Source organism: Pinus tabuliformis, chromosome 4_2 (genome assembly GCF_031772625.1).
Source record: "Pinus tabuliformis cultivar Carrire ecotype Pingquan chromosome 4_2, CPIR1, whole genome shotgun sequence".
Taxonomy (NCBI): domain Eukaryota; kingdom Viridiplantae; phylum Streptophyta; class Pinopsida; order Pinales; family Pinaceae; genus Pinus; species Pinus tabuliformis.
This window is the reverse complement of record NC_142304.1, coordinates 1154168196-1154182237: the sequence shown is the minus strand read 5'-3', so window position 1 is coordinate 1154182237 and position 14042 is coordinate 1154168196.

The window sequence follows — 14042 nt, the reverse complement described above, 5'->3', positions numbered from 1 at the left end:
AAAAAGTCAGAAATAAGTCAAAATTGACAAAGCAAAGAGTTCAAGAAATGAAACATGGTTTATTTACATTTTCATGACATAAAAAAAGTTTTAGGAGAAGAAAGCACCAGCACTTAGGAGATGCAAAAAGCACATTTGCAAAGGCAAGGTAAAAGCTGCCTTCAGAAAAGTGAAATCAATTCACAAAAGAGGATTAGTTTCTTTTCTCTTTTTGAAAAAGTGAAGAAATTACCCCTATATAAACTCAAAATGACTCAATACCTTTTCATTCATCTCTCATTCACTCTTCATCATCGAGCTCACTCGCTTAAAAAAGAAAAAAATCCATTTCCCTAAGAGAATTTGGTCAAAAATTGGAGGCACTGCGCTGCGCTTTTGAGGCAGGTGTTGTGCGTAGGAGAACTCCGCTGTGCGCAGGACAAGGTGCCCGAAAATCACCCAAATTTTCCCAAATTTCAATGTTCTTGCTTTCAAACTTGGTCAAATTGCTTTCTAAGGCTAAGGAACAAGTAAGTACATCATTTTCCTTGATTTTTTCTTTCCCATTTGCATTCCATGTTGATAATATCTCAAGCTAGGGTTTGTAGCAAAAGTGCCATGGGAAATGCTAGGGTAGAAATGGTCATCACAATTTTTTATCTCCTAAACATGTAAATTGACTTTCTACACCTGCACACATGTATGATGAGTCATCTTGACCAGTCCATCCACCTCCAAATCAAGTTTAAGCACTAAAAAAACAAAACCCTAGCTCATTCCTAGAGTTATTTTTTACCAAATCACATCATAAACCTTCTTGGTCTCACTTACAAGCAGCCATATTTGTTCACCATCTTCTTCACTCATTTCCATCAGTTTCTCAAAGCCATCTCATCTTTCACAAAGCCCCTCCCATCATTTTGTCAAAATCCCTCACAAATCACTTCATTTTCATACTCACCTCACATTTATTTCACTTCCTGCTGCTAGGATTTTGTGTCATCATGGAGATTGATTCTTCACCAGAGAGAAAGAGACAACACAAAGGAGGGAGGATTCTCATATATGAACCATCAGATTGCAATCAGATCAACTCCTATCCTTTCATCAAATAATGCTTTGAAGATGTTCACTTTTTGGAATTTTGCAAAAGAGTAAGTGAAGTAGGGTTTTATGAGCAGCTGACAGATTGGGTGGCTACACACTTGAAAGGGGAGACTGCTGTCATTGCTGGTATTGAGTTTAGCTTCTCAATGGCCTCCATCTCACTAGAAACTAGTTTACTAGACAATGGCGAATACTGGTTCAAAGGAATGAATCTAGATCTTGAAAACAATAAGCCCTTTGTAAAGACTCTATACAGGGACACACATACTCACCTTATGCCTTTCAGATATTTGCTTGAGAAGTATGCTCCTTTAATGAATACCATCATGAGGTTCTTTACCTGTGAAGGTAGATTCTCAAGGTTGTATGCATATCACATTTGCCTCTTGATGCACTTCACATCTCAAAAGCCACTCAACATGTGCAATTACTTGTTCAGGAGTATTTCAAAAATGTCTGAGAAGATACAGTTGAAGGAAAAAGAGCACTCTCCAAGCCTGTTCCATCATAATCTCATCAAAACCATTGTCCTTCATCAGTTGGTAAAGAGGGGTATGGCTTGGGAAGCCTTCTTAGAAACAACTCTAAAATGGCATGAGGAAAATGCAGCATCTCAGTCCACAAGCGCACCAAAACAACAAACAAAGATGGGGTCATCTAGCAAACCAGTAGAGAAGATTCAACTACCTAGGCCAGAGGTCACCAAAGTGTATAAGAAAGGGCATAGGCTTGTGTTTTCTTCTCACAAAGAGAAAGGGGCCAAGCCTTCTTCATCGACAAAGCAAGCATCGACAAAAAATGGTAAGAAGACAGTTGAGCATGAATTAGAGATCATTGATCTAGAAGAGGAAGATGACAAGAATTCTGAGTATTTTATCTCAAGGTACTCATGCAGAGAATAAATATATTGTATGTAAAGATGTTTAGACCATGATAAAACAAAAAGAGTGAAACACAAACACCATGAACTCACTGGGCTAGAGTTCCTTGAAAATAGCTGCAACCTATATTTGTATTAGCTGAAGATAATTACAATGCAAGCCTCATTCACAAAAAGTTCAACCTTCTTCTCTTGAGGTGAAATAGTACTTATATACTCTCCTAGACCACTTTCCCACCTTCAGGAGTTGAATTCCTTGGTGGAGGAACTGACTCCAATATTCTCTCAACCAACAGGTGAGAGTGAGAAGGTGTAACTCAAACACCTCATGAAGAGTTTGATTAGGAGTTTTCTTATTTTATGAGGCCTAATGAACATCAAAAACAACCTATGATATGAATTTATTCGTGCCTACATCACCTAGCCTCATAACTTGTGCCATTACAAAGAGAATATTGACTTTGACCAAGTCTGACTAGAAACTAGAAATTTAACACAGTGAAATTTTACATTTGAAAACACAAAAATGCCGAAGCGCAGTGTAGTATACCTAGGGGGGATAATATGGGGTACAAAGGGAGGTACCTAAGGGAATAATGTAATAATGGGATGGGCCATAGTAATAAATAAGGTGGTTAACTCATATCATGTAAGGGACCACAAGTGGTTAAAAATCATGTAATAAGCCCATGGTATTAGATAGATGGTATTGAGGGAACCATGGTAATGACTCATGGTATTGTATGTATGAGGCCTATATAGAGGCTAGACACTCCCCGTTGAGAGATGTCAAGGAATATTGTATGAATAGTTGAGGGATAATATGGGGTACAAAGGGAGGTACCCAAGGGAATAATGTAATAACGGGATGGGCCATAGTAATAAATAAGGTAGTTAACCCATATCATGTAAGGGACCACAAATAGTTAACAATAATGTAATAAGCCCATGGTATTAGATAGATGGTATTGAGGGAACCATGTTAATGACCCATGGTATTGTATGTATGAGGCCTATATAGAGGCTAGAGACTCCCCGTTGAGAGATGTCAAAGAATATTGTATGAACAGGCATATGGCTTGTGAAGTGTTCTCCTTCCTTAAGGAGTGAATGTATGGTGTTGCCCTACCTTAAGGATTTGATATCAATAAACAAGTATTTCTATCTATTTCTATCTTATTATTTCTGGGTATATTTGTATTTTCATATATTTTTAGATCAGAACTATAACAAGTGGTATCAGAGCACTTTCTTGGGCAAAAGTGGAGAATTTTTTATTTTTATTTTTTGCAAGAACTTTCTGGGGCGGTGAGTTTGCAGATCAGATCTGTATGTTTTGGGGAAAAATCTAATTGCAGATCTAGTTTCTTTGTGAAAAATAACCCAAGTTCAAAAAAAAAATAGGCCAAATCGGAGTTCGGATGAAGGATATATCGCTGATCTAAAAATCAGTGGTGTTGCAGATATTTTTCGGGTTGGCGAATTTGCAGATCAGATCTGTATTATTTGGGGAAAAATCTACAAAATCTAATTGCAGATCTAGCTTGTTGATGAAAAAATACTCCATTAAAAAAAAAAAACAGTCGAATCGGAGTCCGGATGAAGGAGATCTCGCTAATTTAAAAATCAGTATTGTTGCAGATATTTTTTGGGGCAGCGAGTTTGCGGCGCATATCTGTATGTTATGGTGAAAAATATATAGAATCTAATTGAAGATTTGGATTATTTGTGAAAAAATACCCAATTTCAAAAAAAAATCAGTCGAATCAGAGTCTGGATGAGGGAGATATTGCTGATTTAAAATCAGCTATTTTTTCAGCAATTTTTTGTGACGGTGGGACAGTTGCAGCACGAATAGGAAATTCCAGTGCCTAGATCGGGATTTATATCACATGGGAAGATGCAGAATGGTTGTTCCATTTCCAAAAACAAATTATAATAGGGATTCTGAGCAATATTGATTGAATTGTGGCCATTTCAAATTTTCGCCAAGTAAGTGAATTTTTCAAAACACTCTTCATGACGGCTCTTAATTTTACAGGGAAAGATGATAGCCCTACTACTGAAGAATTCATACAGAGACAAAATTTCACATATGGAACACTTTGGAAGATTTCAGTGCCGCTTAGTATGAAAGATGAGGCTGCCAGATGGTGGTTCTCACTTGACCGCTAGCAGTTGTCCAAAATTTCAGATGAAGAATTTGAAAGAGTCCTTTTAGACAAATGGTCTCATACTAGAAAACAAGAGAATGGGATATGTAAGGGGTTATTTTCTATTGGTATTTCCTTATTGCAGGTTCATGGATTCATTCAGAAGGAGAAAATCGTTGTGTCTATAAATCTCAGTTGTCAGCATAATTTTATCAATGTTAATTTGGAAAAAAAATTGCAAGTTCCAGCAAAACAGATTGAAAACATACAGGTTGATAATGAGGATGTTCAAGTTTATAAAGATTTGAAGATTTCTATGGACAAGTATGTATTGCATTCTGATTTTTATGCTTCAGATAGGGCTAATGAGGATGTTGTTTTGGGATACCCTTGGATGGAATCGGTGGGTACTATAAATATTAATGTGTAGAAGAAATTCTTGAAGCTCTGGTATAAAAAGAAGAAAATTACATTACAAGATATTTCCATCAATAAACAGGTAGAGTCCAAGGAGGCTGAAGTAGAAGATGTTCCAGCAACTGACATATTAGATGATGAGCCATTGATGGTAGACAACCAAACACAAACATCAAACCAGGTACCAGAAAAATAGGTAGAGTCCAAGGAGGCTGAAGCAGAAAATGTTACATTGGATGAGGACTTAGTGGTTGAGGTAATATTGGAAGATAAGAAACAACAGCAGGCCACACAACATGTACCAGCTACCAATCAGGCTCCATTAGGTGGTGAATTAAAGAAAAAGACACCGTGGGTTAAAACTTCAGCTTATCACCACCCACATCATCCCACAAGAAAACAACCAACAAGATGGCAACAAATTAGCCACAAGGACAACAGCCTCGACATGACAGATAGAGAGGAGCGACGATCTACACAGAAGAGCCGTGACGGTCAGCTTCCATCTCAAGTGAGCGAGGCACCAGCTAGATCGATGGTTCACTCTTCTCTAGGATGGCTAGAGGCACGTGCATGGTACTAGTGGACTACTCTTTTGAGTAGATCTTATTATTTGTGTTCTTCCCATGTTTCGAGGATGAAACATGTTAAGGGGGGTGGAATGTAGTATACCTAGGGGGGATAATATGGGGTACAAAGGGAGGTACCCAAGGGAATAATGTAATAATGGGATGGGCCATAGTAATAAATAAGGTGGTTAACCCATATCATGTAAGGGACCACAAGTAGTTAACAATAATGTAATAAGCCCATGGTATTAGATAGATGGTATTGAGGGAACCATGGTAATGACCCATGGTATTGTATGTATGAGGCCTATATAGAGGCTAGAGACTCCCCGTTGAGAGATGTCAAGGAATATTGTATGAACAGGCATATGGCTTGTGGAGTGTTCTCCTTCCTTAAGGAGTGAATGTATGGTGTTTCCCTACCTTAAGGGTTTGATCAATAAAGTGAATCATTTCTATCTATATTCATATCTTGTTATTTATTGGGTTTATTTGTATTCTCATATATTTTCGGGTTAGATCTATAACACGCAGCACCAACTTTGAGCTGATTTTTAGGTTCCTTATGGGGGTCAAAATGAAATATGAGAGAACGGTCAACTAGTCCTTCAAGTCTAGTTTCCAGAACAATTTGAATTTCTGAATTATAGTAACAAGCACATTTTTGTTTCTCAAATTGTACTACTTTTGGAGATGACTGAGGGCATTCTGATATCCTATTTCGTACTCTTCAGTCCTATCATCCCACAAATATTTGCTTGCAAGCACAAATTGCTGGTCATCTGGTATAAAAGAGTCTTTAGAAAACTGATCTTCTTCAGTTAGGAAAGTAGGAAGTTCATCTTCTTGAAAGAAGTGATTTGCTTCTACCATCTCCTCTTCATATTCTTCCTGGCTTTCAATATAGTTTTGTTGAAATGGAGCTTTCACTTGACCTTGAGGATCTTGATTTCGCTGCTCTCTCTGTCAATTTCTAAACTGCTATTGCTGCTGTCCGCGAAAGTTAGGATTCCTCACTGATGGTTCAGCTTGTCGATCAGTTACGAATATTTTATCCATCATCCTTTCCATAGTTTTTATCAGGCTGTCAAGCTTTGCATCAGATGATGATGCATGTTCTTCTCTGAAACAACTCTCTTTTCTGCCCTCTCTGGCTTTGATTTTGACTTCTTAATGAGTAAATTGGCTTCAACACTGATTGCATTTCGTTGCATTTCTTCAAGAGTAGTTGGGTCTCTTTCTCTAAGTTGATAGGCCATCTCTGGATCGAAAGCATCAGGATAATGAAGAAGAGCCAAACCAGGAGGAGGTTTCATATCATCAGGTATAGAATTGTACACTGTATTAAATCATGAAGCAGACCATTAGGGACAAGGACTACCAAATCAAGGAGCTAGAAATAAACATGGAAAGAGCCAAGTTCATTATATCATTCCTTGAACAAGAAAACAGTCAACTCAAGGCAAAAGAGTTGATCTTAGAAAAGGAAAAAGCCAAGTTATTGCAGCAGGTTGGAAAAGGTAAGGAGATCATAGAATCAAGCGAGCCTGAAGGATCAAAAGGTACAGGAAAGAGGAAAAGACCAAGAACCAGAGGTCTCAAGGAAGCTTTGCAAGAGGAACAAAAACAAATATTGCTCAATGAAGACCTTGACCTAGAAGAGAGGATTGCCCTTGAGGTACATCAAGATAAAGAATATTGGCTCAACAGGGTGAATGAACATTTGGAAAAGCTCCTGGAGAAGGCAAATAGAGATAATCAAATGCTCAGACACATGGCACATCATTATCAAGCTCAAAACATGATCGCCAATGTCAAAGTGAAACAACTCAAAAACAAGCTCAAGGAGACCAAAAAAGAGAAAAAGGATGAGGGAAACTTGGAGATGCTTGCTGAAGCATCCATGAAGCTTTAACAAACTCATTTTTACACCTTCCCTCCAATTTTGAGCCAATTCTAAGCATTTTGAGTTTTTTGAGAATTTTTGGTCTAAGTTCAGAAAATTGGCCTTTCCAGAAGCACAGCACCTTGGCGCTGCGCTTTTTCCTCAGGCATCCATTTGAAGAAAAGTTTATATTTTTGGAAAGGTCTTGGCATCCTCTAAAAGCCCATTTGCCCAGATTTTGCATAGGTGGCTTAGTTTGGGAGAAAAAGGCAAAATAGTGGCAAAAAACTAGCATTTTGGACCATTTTTTGACAGGCGTTGTGCTTCTAGAGCGACCTTGGGAGAATGGAGTTTTGAAGGTCTTCCCGTGCTCCAAATTCAGAAATTCAAATTGTTCTGGAAACTAGACTTGAAGGGCTAGTTGACCATTCTCTCAGATTTGCATTTTGTCCCATGGAAGGCACACGATAATCATATCAAAGTTGGCTTTGCGCTTCTGCATTTTCTGTGTTTTCAAATGTAAAATTTCACTGTGTAAAATTTCTAGTTTCTAGTCAGACTTGGTCAAAGTCAAGATTCTCTTTGTAATGGCACAAGTTATGAGGCTAGGTGATGTAGGCATGAATAAATTCATATCATAGGTTTTTTTTGATGTTCATTAGGCCTCATAAAAGAAGAAAACTCCTAATCAAACTCTTCATGAGGTGTTTGAGTTACACCTTCTCACTCTCACCTGTTGGTTGAGAGAATATTGGAGTCAGTTCCTCCACCAAGGAATTTGACTCCTGAAGGTGGGAAGATTTTCTAGGAGAGTCTATAAGTACTATTTCACCTCAAGAGTGTTAGAAAATTATATATTACGGAGCAATGGAACACATAAAATATTGCAGAAATATAAACACAAAAAACACACAAAACAAGAGAGACACAGATATACGTGGTTCACCCAGTTTGGGCTACGTCCACCCTGAACAACCAGTCCTTCCTTTCTATTATCCAGCAAAATGAAGAGACACAACCTACAACAAATCCGTTGTAATATCCTCTGTTTTCTCTCACAGTCTCACCTCTCTATTTCTTGCTCACACTGAATACACATCCATCACACAGCCTCAAATACAATACCCTCATACAAAGAGAGGGGTTGCCTTCTAGGGCAAAAAACCCTAAACAAACATAAGTTCTACCGTCAGATCATCCGCCTAATGAACGGCCTAGATTTACTAGAAATTACTATACTTTTACAAGGCAATTTTACATTTATTTTTGGCTTCGGGGGCGCTGCCCCCGAGCCCCCAAGCCCCCGCCGGGGACCGCTGGCCCCCAAACCCCCCAGCCGAGGGGGATGGGCCCCCCCGGACCCCTGTGGGGGGGACAAGTCCCCCCCGCGTGGAGGGGTGTACAAAACATCCTGGGGTATACATCCGGCTGAAACAAAGACCTCTAAACAATCATGCTCCACACACAACAATCTCCCACTTGGATAATGATTATAGCAACTCCACCGCTGCCATTTGCTGGACAATGGCTCCTCTTTGGACCTGGCTATTTCTCACCTTCATCGTCATCCTTGAAGACCAATTGAAACTGAGCATGTTCTCAGTTCCTCCCTGGTTACAACTTTTGTTAGCATATCTGCAAGATTCTGTCTAGTGTGTATCTTTTCCAGCTTCAACTCTCCATCTTCCAACACTGATCGTATGAAATGATACTTGAGCTGTATGTGTTTAGTCCTGGAATGAAATGTTGAGTTCTTTGCAAGATGAATGGCACTTTGGCTATCACTGTATAACGTGCCCATATCATGCTTCTTACCCAACTCATCCATAAACCTTTGTAACCAAATCATTTCTTTACTAGCCTCTGTAGCAGCAACATAATCTGCTTCTGTTGTTGAAAGTGCAACAACACTTTGGATTTTAGAAACCCAACTGACAGCTGTTCCTCCAACAGTAAATACATATCCTGTAGTGCTCCTCCTATTATCTCTGTCACCTGCCATATCTGCATCAACATATCCTTGTAGGGAGATGTTTGAACCACCAAAGCATAATGCTTGATTTGTGGTACCTTTCAAATATCTGAGAATCCATTTCACTGCCATCCAATGTTCCTTTCCTGGATTGTTCATGTACCTGCTTACAACTCCCACTGCATGTGCAATATCAGGCCTTGTGCAGACCATTGCATACATTAAGCTTCCAACTGCTGATGCATATGGAACTTTAGACATATAATCCATGTCTTCTTGGGTCTTTGGGCACATTTCCTTGCTAAGTTTGAAATGGCTAGCAAAAGGTGTACTAACTGGTTTTGCATTGTACATGTTAAATCTTTTCAACACCTTTTGTATGTACTCATTCTGAGACAATGTTAATTTACGATTTTTCTTGTCTCTAGTTATTCTCATACCAAGGATTTGTTTTGCAGCTCCCAAATCCTTCATTGCAAATGAATTTGCCAATTTTCTTTTGAGCACAGTTATTTCCTGCATGTTAGATCCTGCAACAAGCATGTCATCTACATACAATAACAATATAATATAGCTGCCATCATTTTGCTTTTTCAAATAAACACAATGATCAGAGTGACATCTGGTATAACCTTGTTCAAACATAAACTTGTCAAATTTTAGATACCACTGCCTTGGAGCCTGTTTTAAGCCATACAAGCTCTTCTTCAACCTGCACACTAGTTTCTCCTTCCCTTTCACCTCATATCCTTGTGGTTGTTGCATATATATCTCTTCCTCCAAATCCCCATGGAGAAAGGCTGTCTTTACATCTAACTGCTCAAGATACAAATCCTCAGCTGCTACAAGACTTAAAATAGTTCTGATTGAAGTCATTTTAACAACAGGAGAAAATATTTCATCAAAATCAATACCTTTCTTCTGTGCAAACCCCTTCACCACAAGTCTAGCTTTATACCTCTGTTTTCCTCCATCTTCTTCCTTTAGCCTGTAAACCCATTTATTCTGCAATGCTTTTTTACCTGCAGGCAACCTGACTAAGTCCCAAGTCTGGTTGTGTGCTAAGGAGTCCATCTCTTCTTTCATGGCTTGCTCCCACTTCTTCCTGGTTTCTACCTGCACTGCTTCTTCATAACATTCGGGTTCACCAGAATCAGTCAACAATAAATAATATAATGAAGGAGAGTATCGTTCAGGGGGTCTACTTATCCTGGTAGATCTTCTAACACCACTTTCAAGTGTTTGGGGTGCCTGTTGCTATTGTGGTCGTTGTTGTTGTTGATTATTATTATTTTCAGGCACCTTTACCTTTTCAGTGATGTCATCAAGAACTGCGTATTGCTTGTTTTTGTTTTCTTTCTTCTTTTCCTGCAACTGATTCTTATACAAGACCTTTTCATTGAATATTACATCTCTGCTCCTAATGATTTTGTGATTTTCATAATCATATAAGCGATAACCAAAATCATTAACACCATATCCAATAAAGGTACATTTCTTTGACTTTTCCTCAAGCTTTGTTCTATTTTCTTTATCAATATGGACAAAGGCCTCACAACCAAAAGGCTTTAAAAAAGAGTAGTTTACCTTTTTACCCGTCCATGCTTCCTCCGGAACACCACCATCCAAGGAACTTGAAGGCCCTCTATTTATTAGATAAACAGCAGTATCTACAACATGTGCCCAAAACTGTAAAGGCAATCCTGCATGCAATCTCATGCACCTTGCACGCTCCATGATTGTTATGTTCATCCTTTCTGACACACCATTTTCTTGTGGTGTTCTTGGAACTGTCTTCTCTCTGCGAATTCCATGCTCTGAACAGTACCTATCAAACTCTTTGTTGCAATATTCACCTCCATTGTCTGATCTAAGACACTTCAATTTCTTTCCTGTCTCAATCTCAACCAAAGCTTTCCATTTCTTGAAAGTATCAAATACATCAGATTTATTCTTAATACAATAAATCCAAGTTTTTCTAGTTGCATCATCAATAAAAGTAACATAATAACGAGAGCCACCGAGAGATGATACCTAAGCAGGTCCCCATACATCTGTATGCACAAGCTCTAATTTTTCATTCTTCTTTTCTTTCCCAACTCTGAGAAATCTGACTCTCTTCTGTTTTCCATAAATGCAATTCTCACAGAAGTCCAAATCAACATTCTTCAAACCCGGCAACAAATTCCTTGAGTGAAGAATCTTCATCCCCTTTTCACTCATGTGTCCGAGCCTATGATGCCATAATGCTGCATCTTCTCCTTTGGAAGTTAAAGCATTAACAGAGTTAGAAATACCATTGCATAAATACAATGTACCAACCTTTTCACCTTTTGCTATTGCCAGGGCTCCTTTGGTGACCTTCCAAGCTTTATCTGTGAAAGTTGTCACACAACCTTCACCGCCTAACTGTCCTGTTGAAATCAGATTTTTCTTTAGATCTGGAACATGCCTTACCTCCTTTAATAGCCATTGGTTTTCATTCTGCTGTTTTACAAGAACCTTACCCATTCCAATGATTTTACAGGGTTTATCATCACCCAAACGAACTTGTCCAAAATCTCCTTGAACATAGTCATGAAAGTATTTCTTATCAGGTGTGGCATGGAATGGAGCCCCTGAATCTACCACCCAGGAATCAATAATATTTTCGAAAGAAAGAATCAAAGAATCTTGTAACACCTCACCTGTCACATTTGCTTCATGATTGTTTTCTTGCTGTGCATCTCCTTATTTTCCCTTCCGAGATCTACAGTCTTTCTTTAGGTGTCCTTTCTTTCCACATTTCCAGCACACTATTCTCGATTTGGACTTGGATCTGCCTTTCCTTGATTTACTGCGATATCTCGAGCTCTTTCTTCTTTCCATTTTTCTTCCTCTAAACTCTGCACTCAAAGCATTTCCCGATGTCTCACCGGAGCTTTTCCGTCGCATTTCCTCGCTAAGGATAGCACAGACAACATCATCAAACTTTAAAGTACTAGATCCAGAAATAGAGTTACTAATGGCCATTACCAAACCATTCCAACTTTCTGGTAATGAGCACAAGAATAACAGAGCTCTAACTTCATCATCAAAGTTTACCCCTACAGAACTTAACTGACTTGTAACTGTATTAAAATCATTTAAATGGTTTGCAACAGATCCACCTTCCGACATATTCATATTAAATAACCGTTTCATAAGAAATACCTTGTTTGAGGCTGAGGGTTTTTCATATAGTTTCGACAACGCCTGCATCAAACCCTCTGTTGTGGTTTCCTTCGAAATGTTGAAGGCGACTGATGCAACAAGGCACAACCGTATTGTTACGAGTTCCTTTCTATCGAGAAGGTTCCATTCTTCGTCTTTCATACCCGTCGGCATCTTTGTTTTTCCACCCAATGGTAGGTATAGATCTTTTTGATACAGATAATCTTCCATCTGCATCTTCCACAGCGAGAAGTTTTGGCCGTTAAATTTCTTGACCCTAAACTTATCATCTTCCGCCATTGCTCCCACTCGAACCAGGAACCCTTCTTTCCTGCGAGTTTATCAGCCAAATAGACCTTCGGCTCTAATACCAGTTGTTAGAAAATTATATATTACGGAGCAATGGAACACATAAAATATTGCAGAAATATAAACACAGAAAACACATAAAACAAGAGAGACACAGATATACGTGGTTCACCCAGTTTGGGCTACGTCCACCCTGAACAGCCAGTCCTTCCTTTCTATTATCCAGCAAAATGAAGAGACACAACCTACAACAAATCCGCTGTAATATCCTCTGTTTTCTCTCACAGTCTCACCTCTCTATTTCTCGCTCACACTTAATACACATCTATTGCACAGCCTCAAATACAATACCCTCATACAAAGAGAGGGGTTGCCTTCTAGGGCAAAAAACCCTAAACAAACATAAGTTCTACCGTCAGATCATCCACCTAATGAACGGCCCAGATTGACTAGAAATTACTATACTTTTACAAGGAAATTTTACATTTATTTTTGGCTTCGGGGGTGCTGCCCCCGAGCCCCCGCTGGGGGACCGTTGGCCCCCAGAACCCCCAGCCGGGGGAGATGGGCTACCCCAGACCCCAGCGAGGGGGACAAGTCCCCCCCGCACCCCCCCGCGTGGAGGGGTGTACAAAACATCCTGGGGTATACATCCGGTTGAAACAAAGACCTCTGAACAATCATGCTCCACACACAACAAAGAGAAGAGGGTTGAACTTTTTGTGGAGGCTTGCATTGTAATTATCTTCAGCTAATACAGATACAGGTTGTAGCTATTTTCAAGGAACTTTAGCCAAGTGAGTTCATGGTGTTTGTGTTTCACTCTTTTTGTTTTATCATGGTCTAAACATCTTTACATATATTATATTTCTTCTCTTCATGAATACCTTGTGATAAAATACTCAGAATTCTTGTTTTTCAAGCTCTGTTATCTGGTTTTCATGGTTTTATGTTTTGTCTTCTTAAGCTAATGAAATCATTTTTAAATGCTGATTAGTTTTTTCCATTATATATCCTCTATACTACACTGAAAAATACTCAAATTACACCATGGTTTCTGACATCTAGCTCCTTCTTATGCTTGCTCCTGTATTCTCACAACCTAGACCTACTTGTGGCTCCAAACCCTAAGTTCAGCAAAACCTTTAAAAACCAAATTTTCACAAACAAATATACATATATAGCCTAATATTCATTTACTTTAAAGTCATATCATTGAATAGAGACTTTGAGAGATCCCTCTCATGCTCAGTAGGGCTAGCTACTGAGCTGAAGTGGTTTGAGGTTACCCTTGTCGATTTCCTTTTCGACCTAGGAGATTGTAAGGACTAACAATCTCAAATTTGGAGGTTTAAATTTGCTGCATAGGAAAGACATGGTGAAGGGATTGCCACTCATAGAAAATCCGAACAACCTATGTGAAGGACACATCTTGGGAAAAAAGCATAGAGAGACATTTCCAGCAGGAAATTCAATAAGGGCAAAGGCACCCTTAGAGATTTTCCATTCATAGTTGTGTGGACCAATGTAGACACCATCAATTGGTGGTAGATATTATTTTTTGACTTCCATAGATGAT